At 49.6% G+C, this 13,102-nt stretch overlaps 1 long non-coding RNA gene across 1 annotated transcript; it reads left to right on the forward strand.

Moving 5' to 3' along the window:
- The first annotated feature begins 603 nt into the window (after positions 1-603).
- Positions 604-6,307, forward strand: LOC141932251 (uncharacterized). Its single transcript, XR_012625782.1, has 3 exons — positions 604-972; positions 5,513-5,597; positions 6,150-6,307. It is a non-coding gene; the product is annotated as an uncharacterized LOC141932251 (long non-coding RNA).
- The last annotated feature ends 6,795 nt before the right edge of the window (positions 6,308-13,102 follow it).

The following is a 13,102-nucleotide window of genomic DNA, read 5'->3' on the forward strand; positions in this document are numbered from 1 at the left end:
AGGGGAATGATGGGGAGCCCCGGGAGGCACTGGGGAGCCTGGGGAAGTGATGGGGAGGCGTGGGAGCACTGGGGAGCCCTGAGCAGCGATGGGGAACCCCGGGAAGCGATGGGAATCCTGGGGAGCTCTGGGAAGCCCATGGGAGCGATAGGGAGCCCTGAGAAGTGATGGGGAACCCCGGAAAGCTTTGGGGAACCCCGGTGAGTGTGCTGGGGAGCCCCAGGGGAATGATGGGGAGCCCCGGGAGGCGCTGGGGAGCCTGGGGAAGTGATGGGGAGCCCCGGGGAGCCCCGTCCCCCCGGGGCAGTGTTTCGGGGGGCTGTCGTTGGTCAGCGCCGGGACCCGAGCCGGGAGCTCCGGGCTGTCCCCGCCGAGGCCCGGCAGTGCCCGGGAGCCGCCGGCAGATGGACCCCGCGCTACCGCAGCCCGGCCGGGGCCCCCCCGGCTCGGCCTCCCCGCCCCGGGCGGCCGCGGTCCCGCGGGTTGGCCCTGCAGCCTGCGGGACACCCCCCCGCCCAGCAGCAGCAAACCCGGAGTGCCCAACCCCCGGCTCTGGGCCGGCAGAGCTCTCTGAAAACACACGTCAGAAACCTGCGGCCTCGCCAGCCGGCGGTAATTAGCCCAGAAGCCTAATGAGAAATAGCAATCAGTATAATAGAATCAAGGTGTTTGTCATCTGCTGTTTCAAAGCCATCATAATGTCAGCACTGTTGCTAATATTATTTCAATTCTGCAAACATTTCCAGACTCGTCTACGATACCGCGCTTCCCTCTCTGCAGCGATACAGGGGGGCAGTTTCTATCTGAGACAGCTGAATCCCACCCGGCATCTGCGAGACAGCGCATCAGTCCTCGCCCTAATGCAAACCCACCAAAAGCTGCGTAAGTCCACAACCCAAATAAAACCAAACCGCCCAAAGCAGGATACGCTGGTGAAACAGCCGAGCGAGAGAGGAGGCTGCGCGGGTTTGGGTGAGTGAAGCTCATCTGCCTGGGCGAGGGCGAGCGGGGCCGAACGGGTCGTGATTTACCCCGCAGGGTATCGGAGAGCTGCTGTTGGAGCGGACGCCGGGTGCTCTCCCCCTGTAACAGAGGGCTGAGCCCCGCTTTTTGTCCTGCCCAGCAGAGCCGGGGCTGCTGCCCTGGGCATGATCTCCGTCCCCGGGTTCCTAACGCCAAGGGCCAGCAGGCGTGCGCGGGGCAGGAGGCCAAGCGTCGCCAGCCGCCATCTCTTCCCAGCACCGAACAATCCCCATCAATAACCCCGCACAAACGTCAGCCCCGGACACAGAGTCAGTAGCCTATTGCATGGGGATCCTGCGCCGTCCTGGGGGAGGCTGGCAACAGCCCAGCCCCCCGGCCGGCACCGTGCGATCCTCGGTGCCAAGGGGCCATGGAGCAGGGGGTCACTGCTCCGATGACGGGAGCTGGGGGGTTTAGGTGAGGTTATTACAGCGGTGCTGAACAGCAGCACTTGGGCTTGTTCAGAGCAGCGTTCCTCAGACGTCGGGCTCCTCTCTGGGGAGGCTCTGACCTCTGAGGGACACAGCAACTGCTCGAGAAAAAATGGGAGGAAAAATATTTGCTGCTCCCTGCAAGTTCATTTAAACTGAGGACTCAGCAGAAGAACACTTAATAGATGTTTCTTGCTTTTGATGATTTAACCAAAGCTGACCCAGTGCCAGCTGATAACCAACACATTCTGCCCTGTTTGCTACACTCAGTAAAGATGCAGAATATTAAAAATAAAATGAAGTTGTTATAGAAATTACACACCTATCATCAGCGTACATGGCTTAAACCCATACAGGAGTGTATTAAGCTTTCAGAGACAAAGTCTCTGCACAATGACAATGCAAACACCCAGTTAAATAACTTATGTGCCAAGACATCATTTTATTTTTAAATGTATCCTACAATATACATGTGTGAAAATAAAATTTTTTGAATGGCACAAGCCAATTCAATTTGACAAAAGTTCCAAGAAAGGATTTTATTTAGATTTGTAATAAACATCTGCATGGTTCATAAAAATACAATTTTTCCTTCCTGTCTGTATGTGCTCATGCTCATATTGAACATTTCTATATGGTAATATATGGCCATATTAAAATGGAATGATAGCAAAAGCACATTTTAAGGAACAGCAGCTCTAAAAATCATGTTTTGTGCCTGCGGTAGCATAACACTATTGGACACTATAAAATAAAACCTCAGTAACGTAACATAACGTTAGAAAAGACCCCCCCTTTATTTAACGAAAGCACTAAAAAGTAAGGGAGCCCAAAGTTTGTCTGTATTTTAACACAGCCGTTGTCTAGATCTGCTCTGAGAAGGGCCAGAGCAATCAAACTGCCACAATCTAGTTTAGGAGGCAATGTGCCCATAAATTATTCAGCATTCTAAAATCTAAAAATCAATGCTTTACACTGCGTAATCCAGCTTAATGTAACAACCAGAAAACCAATTTATGAGCAGTTTTAGATTAGGTTTTCCCACAAAACCTGAAGAACTGCAATTGCAACACGGCACAAGAGGAAGGAACCTTCGCTCCCCCACGCTGGGCAGATGCAGGGCTGGCAGGGTAGGTGCTGGGCTGACAGCACTCGCCGCGGCCCTGGCACGGCTCCCTCCCAGCCCTCCTCCCCCTCGCAGTATAATTCATAAGGAGCTCCACATAAAATGCTGACATAAGTCTTTTAAAACGTTCCTACTCCCTGAAGTAGTAGTATTGCTGCTGCTCGAGCCCTCACGTACCTCCCTGTCATTTCTAAATCTTAGTGGGGTGAATCACAAAAAGGCAGAAGCAATATACGGTGTCTGCAAACTCCAACCTGCGCGCTCAGTGACAGCCGCGTCACCGCGATCAATGGGAACAGGCTATACATCAGCAGACAAAAATAGCAAATTCATCTGTATTCCCCCCAGTACCCAGCACACTATCAGGGCTTAAATAATTAATACTCTGGCTTATGATGTACGTTTCACCCCAGGATCTCAAAGCACTTTGCAGTGTGTGTGGGGATGGATTTTTATTTTGCTGGAGTAAATAAGGTAGAGAAAGATTAACTGATTGACCAAGGTCATGCTGCGTTAACATTTTATTTCTGCTCTACCATTTAACTGGGTAGCTGCTGTGACCTTGCAAAGCTAGAAGAAGGCTGCATTTTAAAGCTAACAATGTAAAGATAATCACCCTTAAAGTGTACCATATGTTTGTGGTTAGGCAAAAGAAAAAGCTTCAGAAGAATTGCTGGTCATGCGAGTGTTCACAGTGTCCTCCGGGGTACAATAGCTGGAATTTTCAGCGGAGCCTGAGAGAAGTAGATGCAAAACTCCCCCTCTATTTCAAGGAAAAATGGTTACTGAGCATCCCTGGGCTCTGCTGAAAAAATCAACCCATGGAAGTTTCCCAATTAGAAAAACTGGGGTGATCAGGTGAGAGCATGGAAGGCATGCTGGGCCATTCCCACGGAAGTTTTGATCCAGGAAGCTCAAGATGCCACCACAAAGCCATCAGTCAAATATTTTAGCAACAGACACTGGTCTGCGTGGGGGAAGCCATTTGGGATACAGCTGTTAAAGCCAGGCCGCAACCTAATATGTCAGTAAAAGACAAAATGAGCTAGTAGATTAAAACAAAAAAGGTTTATCACCACAGAGGTACTTAGGCACAAACATGTTCTGCACTGCCTGGCTCTGGGCCCTGGAGATGTGCCCACCGCTCCCGCCGAGCTGTGCCCTCGCCAGCTCCGGCTCCCTTCAGCGCAGCCACGCCAGCCGCTCTCGGCAGGGTCTCCTCAGGGCTCCGTGTGTTTCACCCCATCGGTGCCCACACTGCGTGCCCCAGCCCACACTGCATCCCCCAGTCCACACTGCGTGCCCCAGCCCACACTGCATCCCCCAGCCCACACTGCATGCCCCAGTCCACACTGCATCCCCCAGCCCACACTGTGCCCCAGCCCACACTGCATCCCCCAGCCCACACTGCATCCCCCAGTCCACACTGCATCTCCCAGCCCACACTGCATCCCCCAGTCCACACTGCATCCCCCAGCCCACACTGCATCTCCCAGCCCACACTGCATCCCCCAGTCCACACTGCATCCCCCAGCCCACACTGCATCTCCCAGCCCACACTGCATCCCCCAGCCCACACTGCATCCCTCAGCCCACACTGCATCTCCCAGCCCACACTGCATCCCTCAGCCCACACCGCGGCCCTGGCACAGCAGCTCCTGCCTCCCCCGAACAGCGACGTGCCGGAAGCCTCCGTGCTCCCCCCGCGCTGCCGCCAGAGCCAGCCCCACGCTCCCCGGTGGTTTAGCTAAGCTGACGTCCCCTTGTGAAGCAGACAAACTCAACTTATTGCCAGTGATTTTTCAAGGGGATGAGGATGTGGTAACGTTTGACTGTCTTTTCTTGTGGCCCTAAACTGGGTCTGCAAAGCCACACCAGCCTAAAACACCAGCCAGGCAGGCTCAGGAGAGAGCAATGGGCTGCAGAAAAGGAGCCACTTGACTTGGCAGGCAAAGAAAACAATCTTTTTTCTCTGCGCAGCTCCCCCAGAAGTGAGTCAGTAGGCCTGACGAACAGAAAACACAAGTTGCCATAGAAACTCGCATGCCTTCCACCAGGAGGAGAAAAAAAAATGTAGGCCAATATTTCTGCTTAGCTGGCTCCTGTTCCTGCTGCGCTCCTCAGCCTGCCGGCATCCCAGGGCTGTGTACCAGCAACTTGCATTTATTTTGCCCCCTGCTGAGAACCGCCCTTGCCCCCACGGCCCGGGGGAGCGGCAGCTCGCGGGGACACACATGCGTGCGCACACGGACACAGGGACAGGCACAGGGACAGGGACATGGCATCAGCTGAGCCATATGGCTGTCGCTGGGTGACTACGAACAAGGACCCCCGTGAGTGCCCCCAGCAACCCTCCAGGGTCCTTGCGTGGCCCTCAGCCCGCCAGCCCGGCAGGGAGCACTGCAAGGAGAGCAGTGGGTTTGAAATGAAATATTTGTGCTGGATTATTCCAGCCCTCTTTGATTTAAATAAACCCCTTTCCTCCAGGCTGCACACTTCTCATCTGTAAGGCAAGGGTGGGAGCGCGCGGGGGTCATTACTGTGTGTAAAGCCTCTGCGACGCTCCGAGGGACCAACCCAGCTGTACACCCCAGCTGCTGCTCCGTGCTCACACACACGGGTTTTCCATCGGGGCGACCCTGAGAGGCAAGACTAGAACTAAGAATTACCAACCCGATGGCCAAGCCAGTGGCTCTGACAGCTGAAGGGCCAGGAGGAGGCCGAAGGAGACGTGCTCTCCTCGTGCGGGCTGTCGCCTGGAAAAAAAACAAGTGTCTTTGCAAAGGCTTTTTACAGTTGAATAGAAATGACCACTGCTGAAGTATCCTGTGGTTTATTTTGTTCCCTGGGTGTATGTTATTGTTGGGTTTTGGGTTTTGATGTACACCCAGGGATAGTTGCTTTACTACTTTTCTTGCTCCTTTTCTTTCAGGTTGCATAAAGGACAAAGGGCCTAATATATATTCAGTGGGCTGTTATCCTTTAGCTGGATTATAAATAAAAACAATCTATAAAAGGTAAGAAAACACACTTTCCCCCTATTTTTTACCTGTAGTCTTTTGTGACTGCCTTCTAAGGTAAAAAAACAAACCCAAACCAAACAGAAGAGACAATTGCAAGTGGATTTGGGCACAGCGTGGCGTGCGGCCCGCCCAGTGCAGAAGCCAGGGCGCAGGCTTTGCCCGCTGGCACCGACCACCACTGGCCTCCGCAGCCCGCGACCACCCAGCTGACCTGGTGCCAGGAAAGCGATTGGAGCGATGGAGAGAGCGTTTTCTTCCAGAGCGGGGCATAACACCCTGCCACCAACACACAGAGAGGATGTTTTTCAGTTCAATAGTCTCCAGAAAACATTATGATCAGGTGCCTAATTTAAAAAGCTGCACAATTCTAATGAACTGACTCAGGATCCTGACAGCTGGAGAGATGGGTGGTGGATGGTGACACCTCTTCTCCTGAAAGGTCTTTGGTCTGGGGGGAGGAGGGGAGCACCTTAATCTGTAAGTGATCTATGTCATCTGAGCAGTGATGTGACTCTTGGGTTTAATGTGATTTTCAAATCCCTCCAGGTAAAGACAGCTTAATGTAATTATCTACTGATTGTGACTGAAGAAATATCCACAAAAACCAAATTCCTACAACACAGTTACTTCAAGACATTCTAGCAGGAAAAGTTTTCTTTTTGCTGTAATGTGTGAAAAAAGAATAAAGAACTAATGGAACTGTTTTATTCGTTAACAAATAGTCTGCAATGACACAGGCCCTCCTACCACAGTGAGAGCAACGTAAAATGAGGGTTGCATGGATTCGATTCTTGGTGAGGCTGTAACCAAAACCAACCTTCTCACAACGACGCTGGTGTTATTGCCTTGGAAAGAACCCCCTGGTTCTCACTTCCAAAGGTGCTTTGCTCACCCCTGTAACTGATCCAGTATGAGTTCTCACTCCGCTATAAAAATGGTAAAATGAATATTTAAATGTAAAGCCACAAGTCCAGTGCAAACATTGCTGCTAGCACAGCAACTGGCAGCTTTGGTTTGCCCCAGCAAGACGATTGCCACAGCCTGACAGTACGAGCACAGGTATAAACTGTGTTTACCCAGGAGACTCTGTCAGCGTAAGCTTCAGTGTAGGTATCACATCATGTACAGCTTCAAAGGCCACTTCCTAGGAGCATAACCACACCTACACAGACCTCCCCAGCTTAAAAACCCGAGCAGTACGTCCCATCCCAGCTGACGTTGCTCTGCTGGCCCACGCGGGCAGTTGAGGCACGCTTCTGCCTGGCTCCAGAGCTGCCGTCCCTCACACCCCGCGCGGCCCCCCCAGAGCCACAGCCTGGCCCCAGAGCTCCGCCAGGCACAGGGCACCTGCCTCCACCCGGGCTTCGCTCCTGGACCTGCTCTGGCCCAGGAAAGGCACTTCTCACCCTTCTCCCTCTAGCCTACCACTGTCTGTTTTGGTGCTGTTTGGTTTCCTCTATCTCAAATGGTTGTTTTCTATGACAAGATCTGCCGTTTCAGTGGTACCCACACTAATGCCCCCTGTCTTTTTAACAGTTACTGTAATATAAATAGTAATCAAGATACCTGCTTTGGAAGTGCAAGAGTCAGTAAAACTTACAGATAAAGGTTTAACCAAAGTAGAACAAAATTCAAGAGAAACTTTGCAATGTTTTCACAGGGGAAGTGAGAGTCTAATTCTGTGGCTGCCCCTCTGCTGGATTCCGTATGTGGGACACTTCCCTCTGGGAAGGAGTAAGTAAGATAATGTAGAGTTAAAAAAATAAAAGTCCTAAACTTACTACAAGATAAGAACTTGAGAATATGTTAAAGCCAAACAATAGTTTATAGAGGGAAGTTGTTTAAAAGTGTAAAATGCCAGTATTGAAGAACCAATTTCTTCCAGTCTATATTGTCCCATTAAATAATTTTCAAATGGGAGGTTTGATGAAGTAAGTGCAAAGGCAGTACGAAGGAAAGCATGACACAACGTCAGCAGCTCCAGCGCTGCCTTTCTCCCAGGCTGGGCGTCTGCCAGTTCCCATTCCCCTTTCCCTGGTCACCACAGCAGCTCTCAGTGCCCGAGCTCTGTGCGGGTGCTCTGCGCTGCCCAAAGCCACGCCACCGCGTCGCGTTTGCCCCGGCAATGCCGGCCTCGGCTTCCTGGCAGAGGGCAGCAGCTCGTGGTCCTTCTCAGGCTGCCCCTCATTCCACTCGAGAAGCTGGTTCAGCCAAAGCTGCCCTCTTGCCCGGCCACTACCGCTGATGGGGTAGCGGGAGTCAGAGGAACTCCGTTGGCCTAAGAAAGTCAGCGTTGTGCAGACATCAAACCTGCTCCTGCCAGCAGCGATGCACGGCGGTTTGCTGCCCCAGTTCGTTTCACGGGGCAACTCGCATGTGACTTCGGTCCCTTACATGGAACTTGGCTGAAATCATACTGACACCTCAACCTTAAAAGTGGAGTTTGCCATTTGGAAAGTATCATTAAATCTTTTAAAAAAATATAAAAATGGTGCAGAATTACAACTGAAAAATCCTTCATTCAAAAGGAAAGCAAATCTTTCTCTTCACAGTTCTAAAAAACGAAGGAGGAACATGATCCCTTTGAGAATGCTGGCTCCAGCCGAGCAAGGTGCCTTCAGGTGAAGCACAGGACTATGATCCTGAGGCCAGGGGCAGTGCCAAAGCTGAGTCTGTGCTTACTCACTAAGCTGAAGCAGACCTTGATTATTTTATTGCTTCCCAACACCTTCCAAGAAAAAAAAGTAAGAAGTGAGAGTCCTCTCTCCATCTCAAGCCCTCTGCTTACAAGGTATTACTTCTCACCAAAATAACCTATGAAGTCCACAGATTTAAGTTTGGCTAGAAGATTGGAGTCTTTGTAACAGGAGATGTAGAAAGTAACACTACTCAAGCATACACACTAGGTTTGTGTTTACGTTGAGAGGAATAGTGTAAAAGAAGAACCACAGAGGAAATTTTCTGTTCAGGAATAAGTAACAGGTAACCAACTTCCCAACATGCTGATTTTAAATGTTACTCTCTGTAGTGAAGTTCCCGGTGTCACCTCATATAGAGAGCTTTACGTGTTGAAAGGAAGAGAGATAATTGGTGAGTGATCAAAGATTTCTGCCTGGTAATTTACAACCATTCTGGGGCAGGATTCCTGTGGAGAGGGAAACCAGACATCAGTAGGATGCTAAATGATAAAAAGCTCCTATGGAGGCAGTTATACATTCACCCAAATCTCCTGTAAAAATGCAGCAATCTAAAACTTATAAACCTGCTCTTCTGTAAATGAGCCCCAGGGTCAGAAATGTGCATCCTTTGTGTACTGCAGAAAGACATTCTAACAAAGATCTTCCATTCCTGTCCACGCTTTTACTGCCAACCAGCCACTGTGTCTCTTTTACAGGCCTGTGTTTGGAGGCTCTATATTCGCCAGCGGTAGGTGACTGACTTTACCAGTATGAGTCGCACGAGTAAAACCACTCGCATACAGAAACCAGTGCAGAATCCTGCCCCTGAGAGCACCATCCCAGGAAGAGCCCTCCCATCCCCAGGCAGATGCTGGCACAGCCACCAGCCTCCACAGGAGCAACCTCGACGAAATATGGATTTGGTGGATTTCGAGAGAATACTCACCGCTGAGGCAAGATTATTTTAGACACAAATTTTAACTTACACTTTCCATCAGCAGAATTTTGATTTACATTATTTCATAGTTATGTGTCTTTCTAGACGGCTTCATGCCCAACACCCCTGCACACCTTCAAAAAATCAGAACTGGAAAGATCATGTTTCTTCCGTGCACAACTGTGGGAAGCACCGGAAAGTTCTCGGAAAAGGTGAGTTTAATCCAGCAGATACTGATTTCTCACAGCGGCTATTTTTACAACAGCAATAAGATGAATGACGATTGGTGATGAACCTAAACTGTTCACACTGGAAGGACCAGACAAGCACTGCCAAGCTAAGCGTCCCTCACTAGAAGGTGATTTACCCCCCCGCCGTGTTGGCTGAGGCTCCTCTGGCACCGCGCGGAGGGAGAGGAGGGTGCCGCCGGGCAGCTGGTGCTGCTGGCCCTCGACTCGGAGGAGCTCTCCAGGCTCTCTGCAGGCCTGGCCCCGGGGGTTTGCTTTTACATCGCGTTTTGCTTGGGACAAGGAGCAATAGTCGGCAGGTTCAGAGCTTTCACTGTGATGGTACGTTTACATCTTTAGGGGAGGGAAAGGAGCAACTCCTGCCATCGCAGAGCGATACGCCTGGGTCACCAGAGTGCTGCCACGTAATTACTAATGAAGCTCCCGCTTTGTTCAGACCAATGTCACAAAGGCACCACCCACAGAACTGATCTCAGCTCACGGCCATGGTGTCACTGCACCAGTCCAGGATGCCCCAGCTGAATGCTGGCCCAGTTATGCTGGGCACGCCCCAACCACCACGGCGGCGTTCGCCAGAGCAGCGTCCACAGACGGCACAGACCGGGCAGACGAGGGAAGCCTAACTCTCCAGATCCACCACTCCGTGACTTGCCCAGGGTCAGGGAGCTGAGCAGACCCAGAAACCCGGGTTTTCTTGCACTGCCCATCACCTTCCCTGCCAGGCCGTGCCCTTCTGTGTGTCGCCACACCACGCTGGAAGCAGATGTATCCACATGGTCACATTTACTGTGCTGGATTTAACCACCAGTGTCCTGGATACCAAAATGCCTTTATAACATGAAGAATTAAAAGGAAATGTTTCATAATAATGGAAGGCATGCTGTGCTACTCATTTCAACTCTTTTTAATAACCCTAGATCAATTTTTTTCTCCCACTTTCTCCAGATTTGAAAGCTCAATTAATTGTGAGCTACAACTCTGTCTATCATTTCAACCACATGTGGCAGAGCAATAATTCATGCGAGACAATGGTTAATTTTTGGTATCTTCTGCTGCCTAATGACAGGTGTGCTGTCCTAAATAATTAGCTTTCAAAAAGGGATCCCCTTAACCCTTCTCTAAAACTGGTTAGTGATCTTGGTTTTACTTCATTAAGCTCCTGACAGCTCAATGTCCTCACATCTGTTACTGTTTGGTAGTTTGATTCCAAGAACACAAATCGCTTCAAGAACTGGCAACAAATTCATTCAGGCTCATGATGCAGATCAAAATCCATCTGTTTACTAATCAAAAGCCATATTTTAATCACAGTACAATAGTGGTGTCAGCAATATCGTAACTTAGACTTTCTCTCTGCCCTAAACATGATAGGTAGTACTCTTCATTTAAGCTGCATTTATTTGGATTGGATATTTAAAATGCAGGTGGTCTGATACTGAAGCACTTGCATGCAGGATTTAATCAATCTGCTTGCACTGGACTAGGTCATCAGGCATTTTGTACCTACATAACCTGGAAGTTTGTTGTTTGGGTTTGGGGTTTTTTTTAATTCCAGGTAAAGCCTTGGCCTGATAAATTATCCCACCATATTCATCATTTAACTATAGCAACGAACTCGACCCTGCACTCTCTTCAGATTGATGGTTCTCTCTTCTTCACGCCTGGGATATAAATGGCACTTTCAGGTGCCAGATACACGGGCTTTTCTGACTGTGTGTATAGGCTGTAAAACATGAACATGCTGCAGGTCGTACATGTGTCCTTCCCTGCACAGGAGGCACTGGGCCAGGGTTAAGACAGATTTCTTGTGAACAAACCGACTCTCGCCTGCAGGTGAAGCTGGAAACTCTGCGCTGAGTAAGGCAGAACAGGAAATGTTCCTGAAGGACTGGACTCTATGCCTGGCAGCTTTTCTGTTCACTAGTGTGATGCAATTTTGTTTGCTCCCAGTGAAGTTTCAGGTCTTGCATTTTAACAGATGCACTCCCATTATAAGAAAAATATCAAAAAAATTTAAGAAATTAAATAGCTGTAGGATACTGGACTGGGCAGTCTGATCCAGCTCAGTATCCAGTTTCTATTACATCAGTCACTTCTAATATGATTCTAAATTGTATCAAGAGAGGAAAACAATATGATGAATCAAATTTTAGCAAAGTTTCCAATGATTTATTTCTATGGAGTAAAATACTTTGCCTCCCCCAAGAACGATAAAGCTGACTAATGCCTGTGAAAGTCTGCCTTTGCTCAGGTGACCCAGGAGGGATTAACAGGAACTGCAGCTTCATCAGATCCCAAAACTTGGGAAACAACCTGAGCTAAATCTGGGCAAACACCGCAAGATGCAGCCTTGGGGAAGTGAGAAAGAATCTCAGATTTCAAGATGTCTGGCTTAGCCTAGGAGGGCTGAAGAGAGACTACATGGATTTTGATTGGGAGGGTCTGGGTAGGTAATAATTTGGATTTGAAACAGGAAGGGTGTTTTGCTGTACAGGCATCACGATATCATATCTCAGCAGACACTACAGACAGTTTTATAGGCTCACAGTAGCTCCAGAAGACTGCCAAAATGAGAAATAATAGTTTGCACTGCGAGAGCTGCGGGCAATCGGGTGGGTAAAGCTCTCATCTTACACCACTGCGACAGCGACTGTGGAACAGGCTGGGGCTGGGTCCTGGCAAAGGAGCAGCTGCACAGGACCCACCCCAGATTCAGAGCATGTGAAAAAAAGTCCTGCCAAGATGGACAACTGCGTGCAGGCGGGCAAGACGGGCGACAGCTTGCATGGGAAATACGGGCCCACAGAGCGCCTTCGGTGAAGGCTGAGGACTGTGAGGGCCGTCAGCTCTGCCCCTGCTCAGCCCAGGGGGAGGAGAACGCAGACAAACCGCTGAGCATTTCACTGTCTTTGGGATGAGCGATGGATGCGAGTACAATGCAAGACTGTGACTTTTTGGTTCTTCATCTGCACAGAAAAAATAGAAGAGCAGACCACCAAAAGTGACATGGCACATTGGAAGACAGACAGGACAAATGGAAAACTAGTAAGTGAGACTGTAAGGACACTACTGCCTTGCTGCAGCGGCTCTGTGGGAGTCAACTCAGATGAGAGGATTCGCAGGTTTATTTCCAAAATGCAAAACCTGAAGAAGGACTTATATTGCACTGTGTGACAAATCAGCATGCGGCTGTATGTGTCAGCTTCTAATTGCACGGGGCATTTTGATTGTAAGAGAGCAGGTGAGATGATTGTGGAATTATGCCGTATCGTGTAACTGTGATTTCTCAGCACTGTCAATGGATGGCAAAGGTAGAGTGGTCAGAGGCTATTACAGGATAATCACCTCTTCACATGAGAAAACCTGCAGACATTAGGCAGCATAATTCTCCCTGGAATGCATTCTTCTAGGTGGGCTGCTGCCCTTGCAGCAGCTGAGCTAATGAGGGAGTTAAAAGTTACCCAAGTGGTCCTCTGGAAAGAGCTATGGAAAGGCAAAGGGGAGGGAATAGTTCTAGGCTAAAAGAGAACGAGGTCAAGTAGAAAGTCAGAAGACACTGACAAAATCTTTGTTGATTTTTGGATGCATAAGAAAAATGAAATAAGGATCTGCATTAAGCTTCTCCAGGTTTTTATG

This window comes from Strix aluco, chromosome 19, assembly GCF_031877795.1.
Source record: "Strix aluco isolate bStrAlu1 chromosome 19, bStrAlu1.hap1, whole genome shotgun sequence".
Classification (NCBI taxonomy): domain Eukaryota; kingdom Metazoa; phylum Chordata; class Aves; order Strigiformes; family Strigidae; genus Strix; species Strix aluco.